This window comes from Ctenopharyngodon idella, chromosome 2 (assembly GCF_019924925.1).
Source record: "Ctenopharyngodon idella isolate HZGC_01 chromosome 2, HZGC01, whole genome shotgun sequence".
In the NCBI taxonomy this organism is placed as follows: domain Eukaryota; kingdom Metazoa; phylum Chordata; class Actinopteri; order Cypriniformes; family Xenocyprididae; genus Ctenopharyngodon; species Ctenopharyngodon idella.
In genome coordinates, this window is record NC_067221.1 from 17,109,717 (window position 1) to 17,131,478 (window position 21,762).

Consider the following 21,762-nt stretch of genomic DNA (forward strand, 5'->3'; position numbering starts at 1 on the left):
GATAGATGTCTTTTCCTGTTGTGCCACACCTCACTTCTTTTTTAATCATCCCGTGCATGACGTCAAGTTAAAATTATTAACACTTTTAACAGCACAGTTAGTGTTGTAATTGTTAACTAAAACTAAAATAAAGCTGAAATCAAATATATAAATATTAGATTAAAAAAACTTTAATCAGTTAATTAACCTAAAGCTTTATGGAAATATAAAAAAAACTTAAAAAAAAGAAGAAAAAAAAGAAAAGAAAAAAGCACATAAAACTACTAAAACATTAGTAGTAGTAGTAGTAGTAGTAAAATTACAAAAATACAAGCTAATATAAAATAATAGTACTGTATAAATAGTATATACACTATAGTATTATTATAAACTATAATAGTATATAAATAATACTAAAATAACACTGGCCACAGCTCATCAAGTTTCAGAATAGTTGGCCAATCAGAAACAGTGGTGGTTGTGTCTAGTGCAATAACACATTCTGTGGAAACGGCCCATAAAAAAAAAAAAAAAAAAAACGATTACATGATAGAGACAGATACATGTTAAAGGGGTCATGACGTGGGATCTGTGACATCACACGGGCAAATATATTTGCATGTGACCGCCTCCAGAGCAAGACATCGACAAATAGTTAAACATCATCCTACCATAGGCCCCGCCCACTGGCAATCAGTTGCTTAACGGCTGACATTTTGCGTTGAATCAAAAGCAAATAGAGCCCATTATAATCACATAGACGCATCTAGTTTAAACAGCTAGACTTAAAATTGTATCTCTGTAAAGACTTCAGAAGGATCCCAGTGTCAGAAACAAGTGGATGGTTTATTTTATTGGCATCCTGGATTTTATTGGCACATAGGCTAGTGTGAGCTGTGCGTGTAAACCTCATTCCCCTGAATTCAAGAGGCACTCTAGCGACTATCCTCGTTAGAGTGCCCGCCTATGCAGACGGGCTTGGGTTCGCGTCCCGCTTAGAGCGGGTGGGTTGAACTGGATAGGCTACATGCATTACAGAAAGGGGATGGAAGTGAGGTTTATGGGGGCGAGTGTAACGGACGTAGGCCAGTAAGAGCTGTGCATGTAAACCTTACTCCCCTGAATTCAAGAGGCATTCTAGCGACTGATGCTGGATAGGCTTACTGCAGTCTTTACCCTTCTTGTTAGAGCGCCCGACTCCCATGCGGACGGGCATGGGTTTGTGTCCCGCTTAGAGCGGTCTGTTCAAACCGGAGGGGCTACAAAAAGAAGAGTTTATTCCGAGGTTATACTTTATATATATATATATATATATATATATATTTTTTTTTTTTTTTTTTATTTTTTGCAAAATGACATTATAATTAATATTTTGTGCAAAATTACTTTTAACATCATAAGTGAACCTCAAGGAACATATTAAAATAATTTTACAAATCTTTGTCCTGACCCCTTTAACTGCAATATTGCATACTGAACTGCTGTTGCATGTAAATGCTTCAAGTGTCCAGTTCTTCACTTAATAAAACAAGGATGAGCCAGACATGGATGAACCAGATGACACGACATCACAGTAAACTCTTGATAGCATTATCTAATATTTTCAAGAGGCTGGTGGCTGCTCCATCACAGAAAATAAAAAGATGACTCATGTAATTAATGTGTGGAAATGTGCTGCCGTAGGGTGCTAACAAACCCTTATCAGTGCAGTCATGCTCATATCAATGCTAAAAGGAAACTATACTGGCATTATATCCCCCCAAAAATTTCAGGAAAGGCCTCATTGTTACTTCAACAATACAAGCTATGGCCTGAACATTCAGAGTGTACTTCCCATTGCACTCAACCTGGCTGGAGAGTTCAAATCAACACTTAGCTAAAGTGAAATCTCAGTGTGAGAGAGCTCTCCCAGGTGACTGTACAGCATCACTAATGGCCTTGTTCGGGGCCCGGCCAGCACAGCCTGTCGATACAATTCGCTTCCGCCTTTTCCGGCTGCCAGGTCCCATCTGGAGCCAATTCATGATCTCAGACGGTGTGCACCTTTCACCAGTCGCTAGCTCCCGTTCACCCGTATCATGCTCTCTCCATCCGGCGGGTCCTCTGTCCCCGTCCCCCTCCCGCCAGTCGACTCCCGTGTTCACTGTGACAGGCCTGGAATGTGTCCCTATGAGTCAAGCTGAACTTTAATGGTTCAGGTAAAGCCAAAGTACTACTGTCACTCAGGGCCCTGCAGCATAAACATCCTTTATGACTTTAGCCATTGAAAGGATATTTGCTGTTATTCTGCACTTATTCATTCAGGAAGGAAGTGAATATAGATTTATAAAACATACAAAAACTGATTCTGCTAGCTTTTGTTCATTCAATATCCATTCCAGGGATGAGCGGATGATCTGAAATATGAATGATGAAATATTAAACTTCCGATACTATATTGAGAGGATTGATCTGGACTTAAAATTATAGTTATATAAAAAAAAGAGTAATTCTATTATTAATTTTATCATGGAAATTAATGTATAGCATCATCCTTGGAAAAAAAAAAACCAACTTTTGAAAATAGTTATTATTATTATTATTATATTTTAATAATTGCTTTTTAATGTTAAATGGCCTTACCTACATTTTATCCTTTATAGGTATTGGCATTAATATTAGTGAAACTGGCCTTGATAGTACTTGAATAAATAATAATAATAATAATAATAATAATAATACATTAATTAAAAACACCCATTTCCACTTTTCACCAAGGTGTCATGTGGTTTTGAATTTAACATGCTGCCTAAAATGGTTAACTGATATATGGTTTGTGTAATTCAAAGGTTAATTGCACTGGAACTTCCCTCTTGTTTAAGTAGCGCCTCTTTTTTAATTTTATCAGAAGACTATGTGCCAATGCCATGACCAATGAAATGTCACCCGTCTCATTTCTTCGGTTTCATCAGGATGTGAACGTCAGGTGCTGCAGTCATCCTGCTGTTGCCTGGACATGCATGATTCATTCGTTTTAGACAGAGATGACCTTGATCTCATCCTCTCTGTCTCTCTCCCTCTCTTTCCTCACAGCATCAGTGCTTCTCTACAGATATACTGTGGATGAATCACACTTTTAGGAGTTTTAGAAGGAAGTTGGGGGAGCTGTTTTTCCCACCGTAATGAGAGCAATGAGACACCAAGCATTTGTTCAGTGACAATGGATAATTGTGTGAAAAATCATGTAATGGGTTTGCCACATTGAATAAAGAAAGAAGGGAAATGGAACAAAGAAGTTATGAAGAGATGCCATCTATTAATAAGATGCCTTTCCACTACATTTACTACTCTTTTTTTTTTTTAATGAGTAAGGATTTCCTGTCATCCGTAAAAGGCTAATTGCCTCAAAATGAAAATACTTCATTTCCTCACATTCATATCGTTTCAAACCTGTATGATTTTTTTCTTAAATGGAACACAAAAGGAGACATATTTAAGATTGTGCTAGTTGCTCTTTTTCATGCAATTACAAATGGACAAAATCGAGTCATTTCAATAGAAATCAAGGCGATTGAGAGTTTCTCTTGAGGGGAAAAAAAAGGTTTCCTAGCAGATTTTACTTGTGTTCAAGTTGGTCATGTGAATTTGCCGCAATGATCAACAGAAAGCTGGCTGGTTTGAAAATGACTCCTGTTTGAGCTGTGCTTCATATATGAAGATATAGAGTGCTATAACTTTTAAGATCTTATTGATTTACATTAGAAGCTATCACAATTTTTTTATCTTACATTTTGGCCATATAAAAATCAGCAGCTGCAACAAATTGCCAAATTTTGCTCAGTTTGGGCCTCTGAATAAAATGATTGTGTTTTTCATCCTTGAGTGTAAGCATATTTACTATATATGAGCCATAATGTCTTATAAACACAGAGATGGTCATAGATATGCAACATTTGACATCACAAAAAAAACTCCATTTCAAGCAACCTGGTACTGTGACAAACGTCTTAATTTCATTCAGTCATGATGTTCAGGGTCATGTTCTGTTGACCTAATCAGAATTCAAAATTATGTCTGATCTGAATTAAAACAAGCCCCACTGGTTTATATCTCTATAGAGCTTCAGCCACAGCATTCTTACACACGAGTCAGCATGAGGCTATAGATAATTATTAGAGTGAACACTGTGATTCTGACTAGATTTAATTTAAAGATTTTAACAACAGAACTCTTGTGCCCTGACAAGAATTCCATTTTTGAGAAAATAAGGCAAAATAATATGCAAATCTAAGTATTTGAATAGCAATGCCCTGAAGCATGTAAATGAAGGAAGCCAGGATGCTGGTTTAGCCAATTTATAAAATGTTGGCAAGCTGAAAGGAAATCAACAAAGAAAAAGTATCTTTTGCAATGTGGCAGGTTCCATTTATCTCTTGGCTTTTATTCTTAGTTTGCAACTCTTAGTTCATATTATTTGAATTATTTATCTCAAATTATTTGAGGTGATTTTTGCGACTATTAGCACAACTCTCCTCCTCAAGCTTTGAGGTATTATTCATGCTGCTTGTAGAACAAACAGTCCAAAATGTGTTACACACAGGCTTTTTAATGAATAAGTATATACACTCTTTACTCCAATTCATTTGTAGGGTGCTTCTCAATACTCATATTGATGCTTCCTCATTTCCTCGCTCCTCCATCTTCCAGCCTATGACCCGGAAATCGATCGAACTCAGCCATCTTGAAGAGCATCTCAATTCTCTAATTGCACAGTGAGGAGGCGAGGAACGAGGAGTGAAGAAGCTTTCTAAGGAGTCATGAGCAAGGATACACAGGTGGAAATGAGGATGCACAAATAATAAATGAGAATCACCTGTAATGAGTAATGCAGTCACTTGTTACATTTTGCAAGACACCTAACCTTTTCTGCAGCAGTTTATTTCGGCAACAAATATCACCATCTACAGGGCAGTGAGTGTACTATATCTTGTTTGTTTTGCCCTTACTCACTCAAACTTCTCAACAAGGCTAGTTTATAAGAATGTGAGTGCATTAGCAGGTATTTGCTGAATCACAGGTGTTTCATTTATGAGATAAGGACATGGCTGCAGCTGAAAACAGCATGTCCAGTGCAAGTAGGCTTTGACTATTTAATTTTACTTAACATTATTTTATTTGTCTGTTATAATGAAGAGAACTTTTTGAAGGATATTGGTTCTCTTATGCCCTTTTTGAGCACTTAAGCTTAACTGAGCCTTGAGTTTGTAGACATTTAAGAGGCTTTTGTGTTGTTGTTTTTTTTGCAATCCTGAGGTGTTCAGTTTTGTTTCAGTTTTAGAAAATAAACATGATTGCTCTCCTCACAAATAAACTGTTTCTTGTTTTTTCACTTAGGTGTTAAGGACTAATACATCTTTGAGCCTACATTCAGTACATGTAAAATACTTAAGTAGGGGAGAGTGGGGTAAGATGAGCCAGTGGGTAAGTTGACCCACCCCCTGTATCTTGGCAACCATACCATTTTATTGTCATGTGACCATATATTTTAGAACCACCCATCATTTCTGCTAGACTGTGAAAAGGAGAAGCACATGGGAGGAGTGGAAGTCGCTTATTTACTTTAAAAACTGTTTTTGGCTTGTCAAAGTAAAATTTTAACATAACAGATGTAATGGCTGTTTCATCAAAGCAAATTTGTCCAGGTCTAAAAATATTTATGATGAATATTGGTGATTTAGCAATGTATAAAACCATGCAAGTCATTAAGCTAAATATTATTCTGAATTGGTAAGCTAGCTAGCATTTCCTAAAATGGCAGCTATGGGGCAAAGTGAGCCAAATGCTGTGGGGTAAATTGAGCCAGTGTTTTAACTTACCCCACGATAAGGCACTGAATTTAAGTTAAATCTGAAGTATAAACTGGTGTCATTTCAATGTAATATTACGCAACTGGTTTAGTTTATCTTTATTTTCGAGTTTATTTGATAGGAACACTGTACAAGTACACCAAATCCTTCTCTGATACGAACCAGAGGATGTTTAATCATATATCTTTCCATCTGTAGTCTCTAATGGTCTAACATGGTCGACATTGCAGAAAAACTACCATGTCAAGAACCATTTGACTAAAATGTTTATTAGCTTCAGTGACATTTATTCATTCTTATTTAGTTTTTATTTAATTTTACTCAAAAAACTCTCTGTTTAGTCTGTTTATGAGAAGGTTACATCTTTGGTGTTCAACATATTGTTTCAGAAATGCAAACAATTAAACATACTGAAATTTCAACTTCATTTGGTTGGTTTTATGTTGTTTAAGTTAGCTTTAATAAAATAAATATTTGTAAAATAATTTAACAAAGAATATTTGTAAAAGGAAATGTGATTATTAAATTAGTTTTTAAAATAGGTACATTATCATTAAAATTTCACATGGGTTTGATTCAGATTCAGTTAGATGGTCAGTTTACACCCACCTACTGACTCGGATCAACTTACCCCTTACCTGGGGTAAATTGAGCCAGAGGAACACTTTTTTTATAAGAAGCCATATTTTTAGAACCCTTTGTCATAGATGTATTCTGATAATTTAAAACAATAGGAAACATCCTGAAATTACTTTAAATACTTCCATTGCACTTCTGCCTCATTTTCCCTTATCTTGAGGACCACATAAGTAAAAAATGGCTCATCTTACCCCACTCTCCCCTACTGATAAAATCAGATACTGTAAGGCCTGGTTTCACAGACAGGGCTTAGTTTAAGCCAGGATTAGGCCTTAGTTCAATTAGGACATTTAAGTAGCTTTTATAAACATGCCTTAGAAAAAACATTACTGGTGTGCATCTTCAGACAAAACAGTGGCACTGACAAATTGTAAGATATGTCAGTACACGTTGCTTTCAATTAAAACTGCTGAAACATGCATTTTAGGCTGGGACTAGGCTTAAGCTTTGTCTCTGAAACTGGGGGTAAGACCTTTACTCAAGTCGTATTGGAATTGGTGACTTGTAACTTGTAATGGGGTCATTTTCACTGTAAGGTATCTCTATCTTTACTGAAATATGAGTTTCACAGGAAAAAATGAATATGATTATCAATGTTGAAAACAGTTGTGCTGTCTAATATTTATTTAGAAACTGTGACATACATTTTTACTGCAGAATTCTTGATGAATTCAAAGTTAAAAAGAACAGCATCTGAAATAGAAATCCTTTGTAACATTTTGTAAGAGGTAGATGAGTGGTAAAACTATAGCTCATTCCACACCAATATAAGAAAATGAGACACATTCATCTCTGTCTATCAGGTACATCGACAGCTCTGGTGAAAATTTAGTCTAGTCTTGGACGAAATGAAAAAGAGAGCAGACCACCAAGGCAGCAAAATCCCACTGGAAAACATGTCAATCCATCAGAGAGAACTGGATCTGAGTCAGACTCATTTCCCCACTGGACCTATAGAGAGTGTTATTACATAGCTGGTTTAATATCCCTGCATGGGCTCCTCTGGTAGGAATGGGTATGATCCATTGATGTGAGAATCTGAGGATAACATTTAAATAGCATGGATGAAATGCGATAATATGCAGCGATTCACGGCTGTTTGTAATCATTTCACTGATTAACCACAAAACCATCTTCTAAAATAAAATAAGTATAACCTAAGGTTGCTAGAATATCCTGAGATATTCCCTTTTCACTGAGTATGGTTCTGATAAACATCGTTATCAAAATTACCATCTAAATACAGCCTAAATACTCACAGAATTTCTTTTGAAAGCAGAGCTCCCAGTGAGCTAGAGAACACCCGCTTGTTTGGCTTATCTTTTTCTTTGAAGGGCACACAAAAAGGACAACAGAGACGGGCATGTAATTTGAGGTAAGTGAGTGCATCAAAGAGCAGAGTTTAATCCCTGATTTATTCTAAATTGGAACATGGAGGGTTGTCAAAGCAGCTCTTTTGAGAATGAATTTAGAGACATCATCTTTTCTTCTGGATTAAGTGTATCTGCTTGATTCAGCCTAAAGGCTGACATCAACAACCTAATGTGAGCAAAGACAACCACAGCTTGGCTTTTTGCATAATTTCTCAATGACAAAATGTTGAATTTGCCTTTTTTACAAATCTTACTTTTCCTGCTTAATCTTTTCCATGATGCATGTTTCACTAAATGACCCTTGATGGGTCAAATGCTATACAGCTTTGAACAAAATAGACAAATTAGTGCACTATTGCATTTCAGCTTTTCCCTTAACCTATCTTGCAAAATTGTTTTACACTTAAAAATAGAACAGAATGCAATTTTTGGAGGCTTTTGAGAGCCATGCAAGTATCGCTAGATCTCATGTAGCAGGTTGCTCTCTGTAATGTATTATAATCTCATTCTGTAGGAATGTAACTGATCCAGGCCAGGGCCTTGTGTAGATCTTCAAAAAATGCTTATGTGTTGTAAACAACCTGTTAAATGTGACCCCCCTTTTTGAGCATAACTCTGAACCTACAGTGAATGGTTAGAATTCATGAATGCTTTGGAATACAGACCTAAGGTACTCCGCAGATTATTGCTAAAGCACTTTAAAACAAGGAAGTGTAAAAAGGTTATAGAAGTTTATCTATCCAAGTTGTGTTCCAAATTTGAAGTTGATATCACAAAAATTGAGACCGCTAAAAGGATTTAAAGAACCATTTCCATGGTAAAGCAATTGTTTTGATACCTAAGATTATGATTACATAAATATGTAAAAAAGTAAAAATAAAAAAGCGCCAAGTGTCCCACTACCTGGACACTGACAGACAACAGGCTATATCTGATGACGTTGTTCTTAAAAATGACAATTGGCTATGTCTTCTTAAAAATTTCAAACAAGAAATATTTCTGGTTATATTACAAACTCGCACAGTTCACATCTGTATACATACACATCTACAAAGATTACTTACACTGAGAGATGAAACCAGCAAATCACGATCCTCATGGGCATTGTTTAAATATATTGGCTTGTTGAATTTCTATTCCGTGTGCGGCATGGCAAAAACTCAGTTTTTCGGCAAATGCGCTCTCCAATTAGGCCTCCCCTGTGGCGTCTTCATTTATTATTTACGCTGGTGATATCCACTTAATTCTGCCTATTATAATGCTTGTATTGTCTCAAGTACTTTGGTTCTTTTATAGTAATGCCAATTCAAGGTCAATTGTACATAGCATTTAAATGATGAGTGCTGCTGAGTGAGATACGTTCACTTCTAAGAACAAATTGCTAGTTTTAGTCCTCTGGTTACTTTCTGCTTTGGTTTCACAGTAATTGTGAAAATAAAAAGGATTTTTAATCTATGAGAATGTAGCTGTTTGTATTGTTTCTTCAGAAATATTTACTCCGTGATTATTGTTTTTCATTCTGCTGTTTTGGAGCATGTGTGTTCAGTCGCTTGATAGAAAAATGATCAGATCACTCCTGCTGTCATGAGAAGAAAAGCAAGAAAAAGGTTATTAAGAACTGGCACATCTCTGAAACTTTCTTGTAGCAAGCCCACTGTAGCAAAATGGAAGCACTCCACACACATTTTGCCTTTGTGAGAAAATGGCTGTAAGGAAGCTTCTGAAAAAGCCTGACCTTAAGTTACAGCTGGAGTTTGCTCGAAGTCATGTGACAAGTGGAAAAAAAAAGGAAGAAGATTTTAAGATCTAATGAAACTAAAGTTGAGCTTGAGCATGAGGTATAAAGCTGCTGCCATAAAACAAGTCACTAATGAAAGGATCCAGAGGAATGTGAGTGCTAAAATGTTCTGCTCGTCAAAATAAAAGATATCATCCATCATAGCAGGCAATATGGCTCAGGTGCCTGAGAGATGGGCATGATGCCTGCTCTTCACCAGCCAGAGTCAGACAGCTCACAACCACTTTATTCTGATTCTGCTCCAGAAATTAGATTTGTTACACTGTGGGAAAAAGAAGACAAAAAGAAGACTTTTATCCTCATATCACTTCTCTTAATTATGTAACATTTAAAAGCAGAATCCAAATTATTATGCCGCACCTGCCAGTGGTGAGTGAATTCAGACAATTCAGCAGCCATATGTACATATGAAAGTGGCATTAAATCATTTTCTTTGCATGTTAATGACTCAATCTCAGTTTCTCAGTAAATCTGCACTTGACACAAATTAAAAAAACTTAAACTAAACGACAATGAGAAATGTTGCTAGTTCTAAAATTACTAACTGAAATAAGGTACGAGATGCTGTGCTGTATCGTGAATAAGTCATGGCTGAGGGCGCAGTAAAGCGGAGTGCCTGCAACCCCTTCAGCCGTGACTTATTCACGATACAGCACTGGCCTCGAGTACCTTATTGCTTTTATAAAACGGTTACCACACAACACAAATATTAAAGCCAAACATATGTATCAATGCAACTGTCATGAAGTAAACTTTCAATAAAAGCCTTCCATCCGCCGGAAAAAATAGTCCCTGACCGTGAACAGCAACAGAAGTTACATTATTACGCCATTAGATGGCGGCAAAGGCTGTCTTTATGAGTGTGTCAGTCAGTAGCGAGGACTTTTACATTGAAAAGACTGAATTGTTGTGAACACGGAACAAGGCGCAACTGACAAATGCTTTGACTAGCGCTGTCAGTCACGGGAAAACCCCTTAACTGTTAAAAAGAAAAGATAATACATCGGACATTTAATTTTAATTTATTATGAACATAGGACGGACCTGAAAGAAAATGCTGAATCTGAATGCAGGTAATAAACTTGCTCACCCGATCTTTTTCTCACAATATTCTTCTACATAATACAGTAAGCTTCAATGAGCAATATAATTTGAGAACATACAGTTTACGTTGCTAAGAGTGGCTGCTAAGGGTGTTGTGTAGTGATACACAGAACTGTTGGGTGAAGTGGTCATAGCCGTGTTTTATCATGAATAAAACAGAGCTACTGACTAATCAGAATCAAGGACAGGAACTAACCATTTTATAAATAGAAATATAATTTTAAACAACAACAAAATTACTAAGAAATTAAGTAAACTGAAAATATAAAAATTAAAAGCTAATTCAAAATATTAAATACCAGTATATAAATAATACTAAAATGACTGTTTGACTAAAACCATGTATTATGTTTCAGTTTCTATAGCCACTATTGAGTAACTGTGCTTTAGATTTTATTTACCGTACTTTCTCACCTCAGTTTACTCAGTTTATGCTTGGTGAGTGTTTTGGACCCTGGTTACAACCTACAGAAAAAAAAATGAAATTGTTTATATTAATCTTACCTAGTTTTAATACTCAAAAGGCAGAAAATAATCAAAGCGTATCCCTCCAGTGCCCTACTACTATGACATAATATAATTGACAGCACAAGTCACTAAAATAAAGTTGCTAGGGGAAGGGAACAGTGGCACAGTAGTGTTTCAGCATTGTTTGATACGGTGATGTGTTTTCATGAAGTTTTCAGGTCTTACTCATCATGAAGCAACAAGAACAATGCAGCTCCCAGATGTCTCACTCTGTGCTGCTTACATTGTGTGGGAGGTTGTAACTGATAAAAGCCATGGCAGGTGGGCTCCTCTTTGAAGCCATCAATAAACCCAACAGCCAAACAGGACTCCAAACTTTCCAGTCCCTCATAACAGGTGTCAGGCCAAGAACAGGGAATTATGGTAAGTGATGCATGCAGAAGTCAACAAAACAACCATACGAATCAACCAAACATTGCTTCAAACTTGCCGCTTAGTAAGGTAATCCAGTTGGAATAAATCAAAAGAGACTCGGCTATCAGAAAATATAGACAGTTAACAGCAAAACACTGACGCTTGCAGAATCCATAGATCCCATTAACGATCCAATCGAAGCAAACCACACAAATGCAGGGCTTCAGCGCATGTGGCTGACCGGTAGCTAGTGGTTATGCTGATTGAATGATCAAAGATTTAATAGAAATGTCAAGTACAGCACAACGCTGACTGCAAGCAAAGGCTGCACCTTCCGACGCTCACCAAGTTGTGTGCTTCGGTCAAATGTTAATAGCTATTCAGGACTTGGCTGCTGCAAATTCCTCTTCATCAGAATGGAAATTGCCTTGCAACTTTTTAATGGGTTTATAGGGCTTTGTTGCATATAAATGGCTTAGGTAATCAATAACAATGTGTGCTTGTTGAGTCACACGCGAGATCACAATCACACAGGATCTCTATCAGCAAAGACACGGTTTAAAGTAATTTGTATTGCAATGATAAATCCTTTACAATCATTCTCCATTTACACTAGAGCCTGTTCTTTTAAATGGACACATCTTTAAACAAGCCGCACCACAGTTGTTTCTCTCTCTCCACTCTCTCTTATACACACACACTCAAAAAAATGAAATTTCACTGTTGTTAGTTTCACTCAAACCATCCTACATGAACTAACTATATGAACTTAATTTAACTAAGTTGTTTCCACTAAAAAATGAGTATTGTCAGCTTTACTTGAATTTCTTTTGTTCATACAACTAAATTGTTATTTGTACAAATTACTCAATATAGTTGCGTGGAACCACTTGGCACTTCTTTTTTAAGTAAATCCAACAATTAATTTTTTTGAGTGCACAAACACATTTACCCTCTCTCTATGTACCAACTCATAGCACCACCACATATTGATGAAAACTAAATAGGAAATTATTGATGTCACGGAAACACTATAAAGGTATAGTTCACCCAAAAATAAAAATTCTGTCATCATTTACTAATTCTCATGTCGTTCTAAGCCTGTATGAAGAAGATATTTTAAAGAACCAAAGTGTTTTGGTTAACAGTGACTTCCATTATATGGACAAAAACCTCTGAGACAGTTCTCAAAATATATTCTTTTATGTTCATCAGAAGAAAGAATCTCACAGTTTTGCAACAACACCAGGGTGAGTAAATGATGACAGAATTTTCATTTTTGGGGGACTATCCCTTTAACCTTTGCAATTCAGCTTGTTCTTTTTCCGTGTGGTAACTGTCCACACCCTGAAAATGGAAAATTACAAATCCAACCTCTCATGTGATCTCATGTTGAACTTGTAATGATTCATAGTTAAACAGATGGCAAAATCATATGATGCAGTATGAGTTCACTCATACAAAAATGTACAAATTCTACTCTTGTTGAGGAAAATCAATACATTTTCAAATTAATCAAATTCAGACTGTTCTAGCACTGTATTTTTTTTCCCCTAAGGTTAACTGCAACCCTAAACCTAAATCTAGGATACATCAAGAAAAGAAAATTTTCTTTGATTTTCAGTGCAATAGAAGTGAGTAGAAACTGGGGCTGTCATGCACCATAAAAATCCATATGATTCATTCACTGCAAGTCTTCTGATGACATGTGACAGCTTTTAAATCTAGTACATTAAAATCTGCCATGCTTATGACAAGACTATTAGGTAATTTTGAATGTGAGAGATTTGAAAGCTATCATATGGCTTCAGAGAGCACTTGGAATACTGCACAACTCGTATGGAACATTTTGTCGTTTTTGGAGCCTGACAACTCCGGTTCTCATTCACTAGCATAAGAAAAGGTGTTACATGAGAAAAATAAATGACATTTTCTTTGTGTGGCTGTATGATTTGATCTAAAAATCAGATTATATTGCATTAAACTGTAATATAAGGAAGCTACTGTAAAAAGAACACATATGATAAGCTGCTGTTAATTAACATTTGTATTGTGTGGTTGTACAAACCAACAGTTTAAAATCTTGTCTCGCTGTTTATCAAATGTATCAATAAATAAAACGTTTTAACTTTACTTTAAGGTAATTTGCACTAAAAATAAACCAATCTGTAAGTAATGATACAGATGCTGTCGATGTACATATAGGCTCTACTCATGTGGAAGTGTCACTGCTGCTCACTCAACATGCGCGAGATCTGAAACTCTGCAGAAAAGACTCTCGAGGAAAGAGGTTATATGGTCCTCATCATCAGTCCTAAGAGGTCAGCGGAAAACAACATTTTAGTTATTTCTGTGAAAGGTTGGTAACCTTCAATTACTTTTTATAAAATCTGATTTACCTAAGCAACAATCTGTGACTTAACGTGGATGCAGGTTTGAAAATGACGGTCATCTTTACATTAGCGCTTTTATATTTGCTATTTATCAAATAAATGCCAATTGAAAATCTTCAGGCTGGCTATTCTGATGGATATGTTTAGCAAAATTAATCTGGTTATTTTTCTTAAGACTAGCCTATAGAACTTAACGGTGTTCCCATATTGGACAAAATGTTATCTAGGTAGCCTAGGCAGACTTAAGAGTATGTAAAACTGGCAGTTTATCCTGTTTAAGCAGATGTCCAAATATTCTCGCGGCTGAGGGTCCTTTAGGACCCAGCGGAGAGCTCAAGTGCGCGGCTTGAATACGCTTCATTCCCTCAAACTTACATTTGGAGATGATCGCTTTCAGCAGGTTAGTTGTTCTCTCCCGGACAGGGTAGGTAAGCGCTGACAGCAACTAAATCTAACTGGAGTTTTGGTCGTATTAACTCGCATTTTACCGGCTGAGTGTCATTACAATGACTTTTTATTGAAAAGGCTGGACTTCTTATCAGTAAAGTATGTTCAGCTTTCGGATGAACAATTGACAGACGTATAGGAGACACTGTACACTGCATTTAGTCAATTGCTGTGGAGTAAAATCTCTGGGACATGATCTGATCAGTAAAGACCGGATTCATTCATTGGATTTGTTTTCTGTCTGGAAAACTGTCAAGGTGGGTTATTTTTGTCGCTTGCATGTTGCATGAACCAAAAGAGTCTAATCATCATCCATGTGTAGGCATTTTCTCAGCATATTTGGAGGAAATCAAGTGAGGCAGGTATAAAAACTTGCCGTTGTGCAATCTCCCACGCTTCCATGTAAAATAGATCTTTTTTTCTGTGTAAATAGTTAGGCTATTTTATTTCTGACACCTCTAATTCGTCCATTAATCGATAGCAGAACGGATTTATAAAAATTTAAACTACATTCCCCTCTAAACTGCTCAGTTTGTCTTTTCTTACAATTATACCTATAATTTTTGCTTTTATAATGCATATCGCACATTCAATTTGTAATTCTTAACTTGACAAGCTTATTATTCCATTACCTTTCAACGCCTCATGCGCTCGAGCGTTCCAGGTGCGACACTGTTTAAGACATAGAAGATCAACAATGTTTTGTCTCCAAATGAGAGTGTTTTGTCTAGTGCTTTGTCGTTAAAAACTATTTTCTTATACGCCTCGCCTGTTGCACTTTTTCTTGTTTACACTATTAAAAATTAGAAACAAAAAGGCGTTTATGGTGCATCAGGAGCATATTTTAATTTCGAAAAGAAGCCCTTTTTATTCTCTAGTTATTTAGAAAACCTACAGGTGCTTTTAAGAACCCAGAAAACATATTACTGAAATGAAGAACTCTAACGAGACATCAAGATTTAGCTAATCCTAAGATATTAATCTTTAAAGAACCACGCAGTATAATCAGCTCAAGAAATATATATGTACTACAGCTAAAATGAGAAGACTGATCTTTACTCAGCCTTTTAAAAGCACCATTGAAAAACCTTTATTTTTTTAACAATAAGAGTAACTGATCATTAATCATGAATGTCTAAACCTTATAGAATGTTTTAATTAAAATAAAAAAGAACTAATAAGGGAAGATTACAGATAGACGGCAAGATGGATTTCAAAGTCAATGCACATTTTATTCCCTTAATGATTATTCATTCATTGGCATTTTGTTTTACTCTTAATTGGAGCTCAACACAGATATGTTACTTCAATGGAGTTAACTGGAAGGACATGACTCTGTGTTGATCTCAGCGGTGTGGTGGTACATCAGTATGGGAATGCGAGTAGCACTTTAGACCACATGTCACTTAGTGTGTGTGTCAGAGCATGCAAACCTTTCAGGAATGAGGCAGTTAATTATGAATGTTCCTCTGGTATGTGGTGAATGTGGTCCAATGGGAAGCAAGCGACAGGCTGATTGGCATTACTTATGGAAAGGTCTAGAAGTTTATTAGAGCATGCTTAGAAGAACATGCCAAGCATGTTTAGAAGAACATGCCAAGCACTTTTGATGTGTGAAGCTTTCCTGCAAAGTTCCTGCTTTCCTGCTTTCTTTAAAAAGAAAAACTAAATTTTAAATGTGCACTCTAAAAAATAAAGGTTCTTTATTTGGCATGCATCTATGGTTCCATGAAGAACATCTATGGAACCTTTCAAATGAACAAATGGTTCTTTGTAGTTGAAAAAGTCTCTTTAGATTATTAAAAAATTCTTCTCACACACACAAAAAAGTTTGCTATTCACTGAAAGGTTCTTTCCATTTGAGTCTTGCTGTGAAACCTTTTTTGGAAGCTTTATTTGTAAGAGTGTAGATATGCACAATTCTTCATTTTCTTAGTGACATCATTAACACTATAGCAGATGCTAATCTGTCAGTTCAGAAACTGACAGAAAACAAAGCTTCACAACCTTAAAAAAGATTGCAGGGTGCTAAGTTGTTAGGGCTTGTTTCAGTTTCAGCACCTGAACAGCTCCAGTCCCATTGCACACAAGGCTAACATGGAAGCATGTGGTTTGTGTTTGAGAGCAGGAGAACATTGCAGAGGGGGTTAAGGGAAAAAGCAGTAATGATCAAGGCATGTCAGCAGCACTGACACAGTGAGGGACAACAAGGATAGCGGAAAGACCACTGAATAAATAGAAGTATCCACAGTGGTTTTACAGGGTACCTGAGAGTCTGTAACCAACGCGAGCCATGTGCTATGAGTGTCGACTGACTTAAAAACACTTTGGTATGCTTCAGTTGCCTGGGGAGTAAAATACAAGTGGACACAGGGGGGTGTTTTCAGAGGTTCTGAGAAAAAAAAAAAGTAGGGATGTAAAAATACCCAAGCCACCACAACACTTTTTTTTCCCTAGACATATGGGGCACTTGTAAAACATTCATGGTCATTTTTTTTAATAGCATCATCTTTTATTTTCCTACTGTTGGATTCAAGACATAAAAAATAATAATAAAATAAAATAACGTTTTGCTCTCTGCAGCGGAGAAATACAGAATCTTTCAAATGGTACTTGTCCCTCTTAAAGGAACAGTTCACCCAAAATATATAATTAATATTAAAATATTATATAATAATATGAAATTATATAATTTGTTCACACTTATGTCATTCCAAACACTCATTATTTCTTTTGTGAAACACAAAGGGAGAAGTTCTGAAGAATAGTTGTCAATGTTTTCCATGAAATTACAATTAGTAGGGACTGAAGCTTTCATAATTTACAAAAAAGTGACAAAACAACCATAAAAGTATCATAAAAGTGGTTCATACAACTCGTGAAATGTATATTCCCAATAGTTATTCACTGATAATATTTTCCTCAAGGGAGCTTCTAATTTCTCCTTTTGTGTTTCACGGAAGAATGAGTTTGGAACTTTGGAACTTGAGATTTCATCATTATTTGATGTTATGGCCAAAAACTGACAAATAGCCAGTTCTACACTATTTTGTTAATAAAAAATTAGTATGATTAAAATTAGGAAAGACTGATATTCACTGCTGAATACTGCTGATATAAAATTAAAATCAGCCAATATGTTACCGATATATGTCACATCCCTATTTATGATGAAATAAAGGCAGAGAGATTGGATGTTTTTTAAGAATATATCTCAATACATAGTTGGTGAGGAAGCCAACACTGACTGATTTTGGAAAAACCCTCCATTTATTTATGATGAGGTGGCGCTTCCACAGTCTCCATTCATCTCTAGAAAATTCCAGGAAGCTCTCGTTCCTCTCTTATCATCCTCCGATGTATTACTTTCCTCTCTAATGCAAGCCTGATAAGCTCACACTTCTCAAATTCCTAGTGTTAAGTGCATGGAAAAAAGTCTCTCCCATCTCTACTGTAACCCAATCACAGGACTGGGAGTCTGAAGCTTTATCTGGATTAGGAGTGTGATAAAACACTTGTGTGATATCGGACTGCACCTTATCTATCCTTCTATCCATGACTGCCGCCTTTAACTTATCGTCTGTTCTTGCACTTTAGAGCAGCCACTATTTCAGTCCTATTACTGACATTTTTTATGAAACTCATGATGCTGACGGCTATACAGTAATGTCTTATTAATCACATCCTGCTCCGTGCCGGGGGCTGAACGTGGTAATTGGCTCCTTGTTAGACGTCAGCATGATTGACAAAGCACATTTAGAGGCTGCTCTGTCTCATCTATCATGGCTCGTCCCCCAATTTGAGGGGGCACGGACCTAATCAAGTCAACCAATCATACCCCACCATCAAGGATTGCTTGTTTTCATGGATATAATGGAGTGCAATCTGAGACCTGTTCTTTTATACTGTATGGCCAATGAGTGCATCATTGATTTTAAATGATTGATAGTTACATATGCACTGTAATAAGTGAAAATGTTACCCTGAAGGACTTGTTCACCCAAAAATTTACTCACCCTCATATTGCTCCAAACCTGTATAACTGACTTTCTTCTGTGGAATACAAAATGAGAAGTTTAGCAGCATTTTCACACTTCTCTTACCCATACAATGAAAAAGAAAGGTAATCAGGGACTTTCAAAATCCAAAAATGTGAAAGAGCACCATAAAACAAGTATGTATTTAGGTCTGTTCACACCAAGAACGATAACAATAAAGATAACTATATTAGCGTCCACAGCAATGGATAACATTTTCTTTATTATAAGTGCACACTGCAGGTACTGTATTTTGTCTGTTGCTTTAAATGTACAAGCTCTTTAAAGTCAGGTGGATTGTAACCTCCATTCCCTGATGGAGGGAACAAGATGTGGTGGTGATGACTGACATTAGGGGTCGCACTTTGGTGCCCCAAACACCTCTGATACTTTGAGGAATGGCCATTGAGAATTGGCGAGTGGAATTTGCATGCCACTCCCCTGAACATACGGGTATAAAAGGGAGTCGGCGTGCATCACTCATTCAGGTTTGTGCTGAGGAGCTGAGACAGTATCCCAGCCATTTCAGCAGGCAGTTCAGCGTTGTGGCAGAAGGGACACCACATCTCGTTCCATCCATCGAGGAATGGAGGTTACAACAGTAACTGAGACATTCCCTATCTGTCAGTCACTCCGACATGGTGTCGATGACTGACACTAGGGATCTCCCAAGGAAACAGATAGGACAAAGAACACTATGGAGACCACATCCAACCTTAAAGGGTTAGTTCTACCAAAAATGAAAATTCTGTTATTAATTACTCACCCTCATGTAGATCCATACTTGTAAGACCTTCGTTCATCTTCGGAACACAAATTAAAGGTTCACCCAAAAATGAAAATTTGATGTTTATCTGCTTACCCTCAGGGCATCCAAGATGTAGGTGACTTAGTTTCTTCAATAGAACACAAATGATGATTTTTAACTCCAACCGTTGCGGTCTGTCAGTCGTATAATGCTTGTCAATGGTAACTCCATCTATAAGAGTCAAAAAAACATGCACAGACAAATCCAAATTAAACCCTGCGGCTCGTGACAACACATTGATGTCCTAAGACAGGAAACGATCGGTTTGTGCTAGAAACCGAACAGTATTTATATCATTTTTCACCTCTAAAACACCACTATGTCCAACTGCCTTGCGCATCCGGTTGGTGAGGTCTGAACGCCCTCTGACAACGGAAGTGATGTCTCGCACTCATTGAAGTATAAGCGCGAGACATCACTTCTGTCATCAGAACGCGCGTTCAGACCTCACCAACCGGATGCGCAAGGCAGTTCTATGTGACCCAGAGAATGAGGAACACAACCGCACGCTACACCTGTGGAACTTCCATATACCCCCTGGCCATCTCACCGTCAAGGGTAGTGAGGATGGAAGAGCTTGTGAAGCGGGACCAGCCAATGAAAGGTGCCCTCAATGATTTTGTCAGCTCTTCACGTACTTCTGGATGGAAAGGCACTGGGGCGGGGTGGGGCAGGGCTCGGCTGTATGTCCAGCCTCCAGCCCGATGCTTGCAGCAGCCTGAGCAGTCATGGCTGCCAGCTCTGTATCAGACTCAGTCTGAGCTACTGCACCCGATGGTGGAAGTCCAGCTGAGTGTCAGAAGGCATAAGCCCATCCTCCGATGCTGCTATCGATAGTTTGTCTTCATCCGGAGCCCCCAATGAAAAATCAGGTGTGTCGTATGACGCACCGTCAAAGTCATCCGGGTGCTCCACCAGGCATAACGTGCAAGACGAGGAACGGGAGGCCAGTGGGGACTGACTCGGCGGAAATGCTCCCGTTGCTCTAGCATCGCCTTCAGCACTAGTCACCGGGGCCTTGTGCATCACACAATGATGATAAACAACTGAGGTGACTCTCTCTCTTACCAGAAAAGAGAGTCGCTATCACAGTGTTGCCTTGGTCATGTTCTCGCAATGAGGACATAAGCCATCCACAAAAGATGTCTCAGTGTGTTTTAGAGGAAAAAAACTCTTTTATGGGAAACTGCACTTATCCACGCCCTCTTGACGAGAAAGACCGCTGCAATGCGCCATCACCCCAACAATTCGCTTTCTTTACAGAGGATGAATGGATTGAACTCACGTATAAGTGACACTCACTCGGCTACAAAGAACAAATCTGGATGAGTAATGCACGCCGTCTCCCTTTTATACCCATATGTCCGCGGGAGTGGCATGCACATTACAGTCGCCAATTCTCATTGGCCTTTTCTCAAAGTATCAGAGTTGTTTGGGGCTCCCAAGTGACCCCTAGTGTCGAAGTTGAATTGACTGACAGATAGAGTACTTATCATTATAGTTGTGGTGTGGACTTTGCTACTCCCATAGAATTAGAACAATTATAACAACTTTATAGTTATAGTTATTGTCCCTGGTGTGAACATGCCTTTACTTACATGTTATATTCCAAGTCTTCTAAAACCATATGATAGCTTTGCATGAGGAAAAGGCAGAAATTTATTAAAACCCATTATTAATTGATAATCTGTTCCTCTGATGCACCTTTAAAATTGCATTAATGTTCATGTATTTTCCAGTATGGTGCATCAAAATGTTTGTCCCATCAGGTTTGATGTTTGTGATGCCAAAGGTCATTGTTTCTTATGTCTTGTAACTGATCTCAATGTACCAAATTTGAATATGTGCATATTTAAAACAAATATCTCACAAATGAAAATTAAGAGCTATGACAGATGGGAGATTTTATGAACACCAACTTAAATGTTCGTCTGTTCATCACACAAAGTTATCGAATGACTTTAGAAGACCTAAATGCAGTGCTTGAATCATGCAGACAACTTTGATGAAACTTTTATGATGCTTTTTTTGCCATATTTTGAGCTTGACAGCCCCTGGTCATGAGGGTGAGTAAATGATGACAGAAATTTCATTTTTGGGTGAACTAGCCCGACAGCTATTCAAACCTGACTTGACCCTTAAAAATGACTTTCATTTGCTGTAACCTACTGTGGCCTGGTTGATTCAGTTATATTAAATAAATTTAGTTAAATATTTCTTACTTATATAAAACCAGTTACTTTTATGTTATCACATGAAGCACATTTTAGGCCACCTGACAAAATATTTTTTGCAGTGTAGCAGTAGTAACAAGAGCCTCTGTCTCTGACATTAAAAGGTCTATGAAATGCATTAAGGTCTATGAAATATGAAGTATGCATACCATTTCTATATCTAGAAAAATAATGACCTCTTTCTGCCACTGCTTGCCTCACACTAGAACAGAATTTTTAAAA

The 21,762-nt window shown here is 37.2% G+C and overlaps 1 protein-coding gene across 2 annotated transcripts in view; it reads left to right on the forward strand.

Moving 5' to 3' along the window:
* The first annotated feature begins 13,844 nt into the window (after positions 1-13,844).
* LOC127504706 (netrin-G1) overlaps positions 13,845-21,762 on the forward strand; it is a 75,760-nt gene continuing 67,842 nt past the window's right edge. The window contains exon 1 of one of the 2 annotated variants that reach the window (XM_051879639.1): positions 13,845-13,980. The gene's annotated coding sequence lies outside the window, so the exon portion shown is untranslated. Of the gene's footprint in view, positions 13,981-14,375; positions 14,719-21,762 lie in introns of those variants that run through there. The other variant, XM_051879630.1, reaches the window with a different exon arrangement.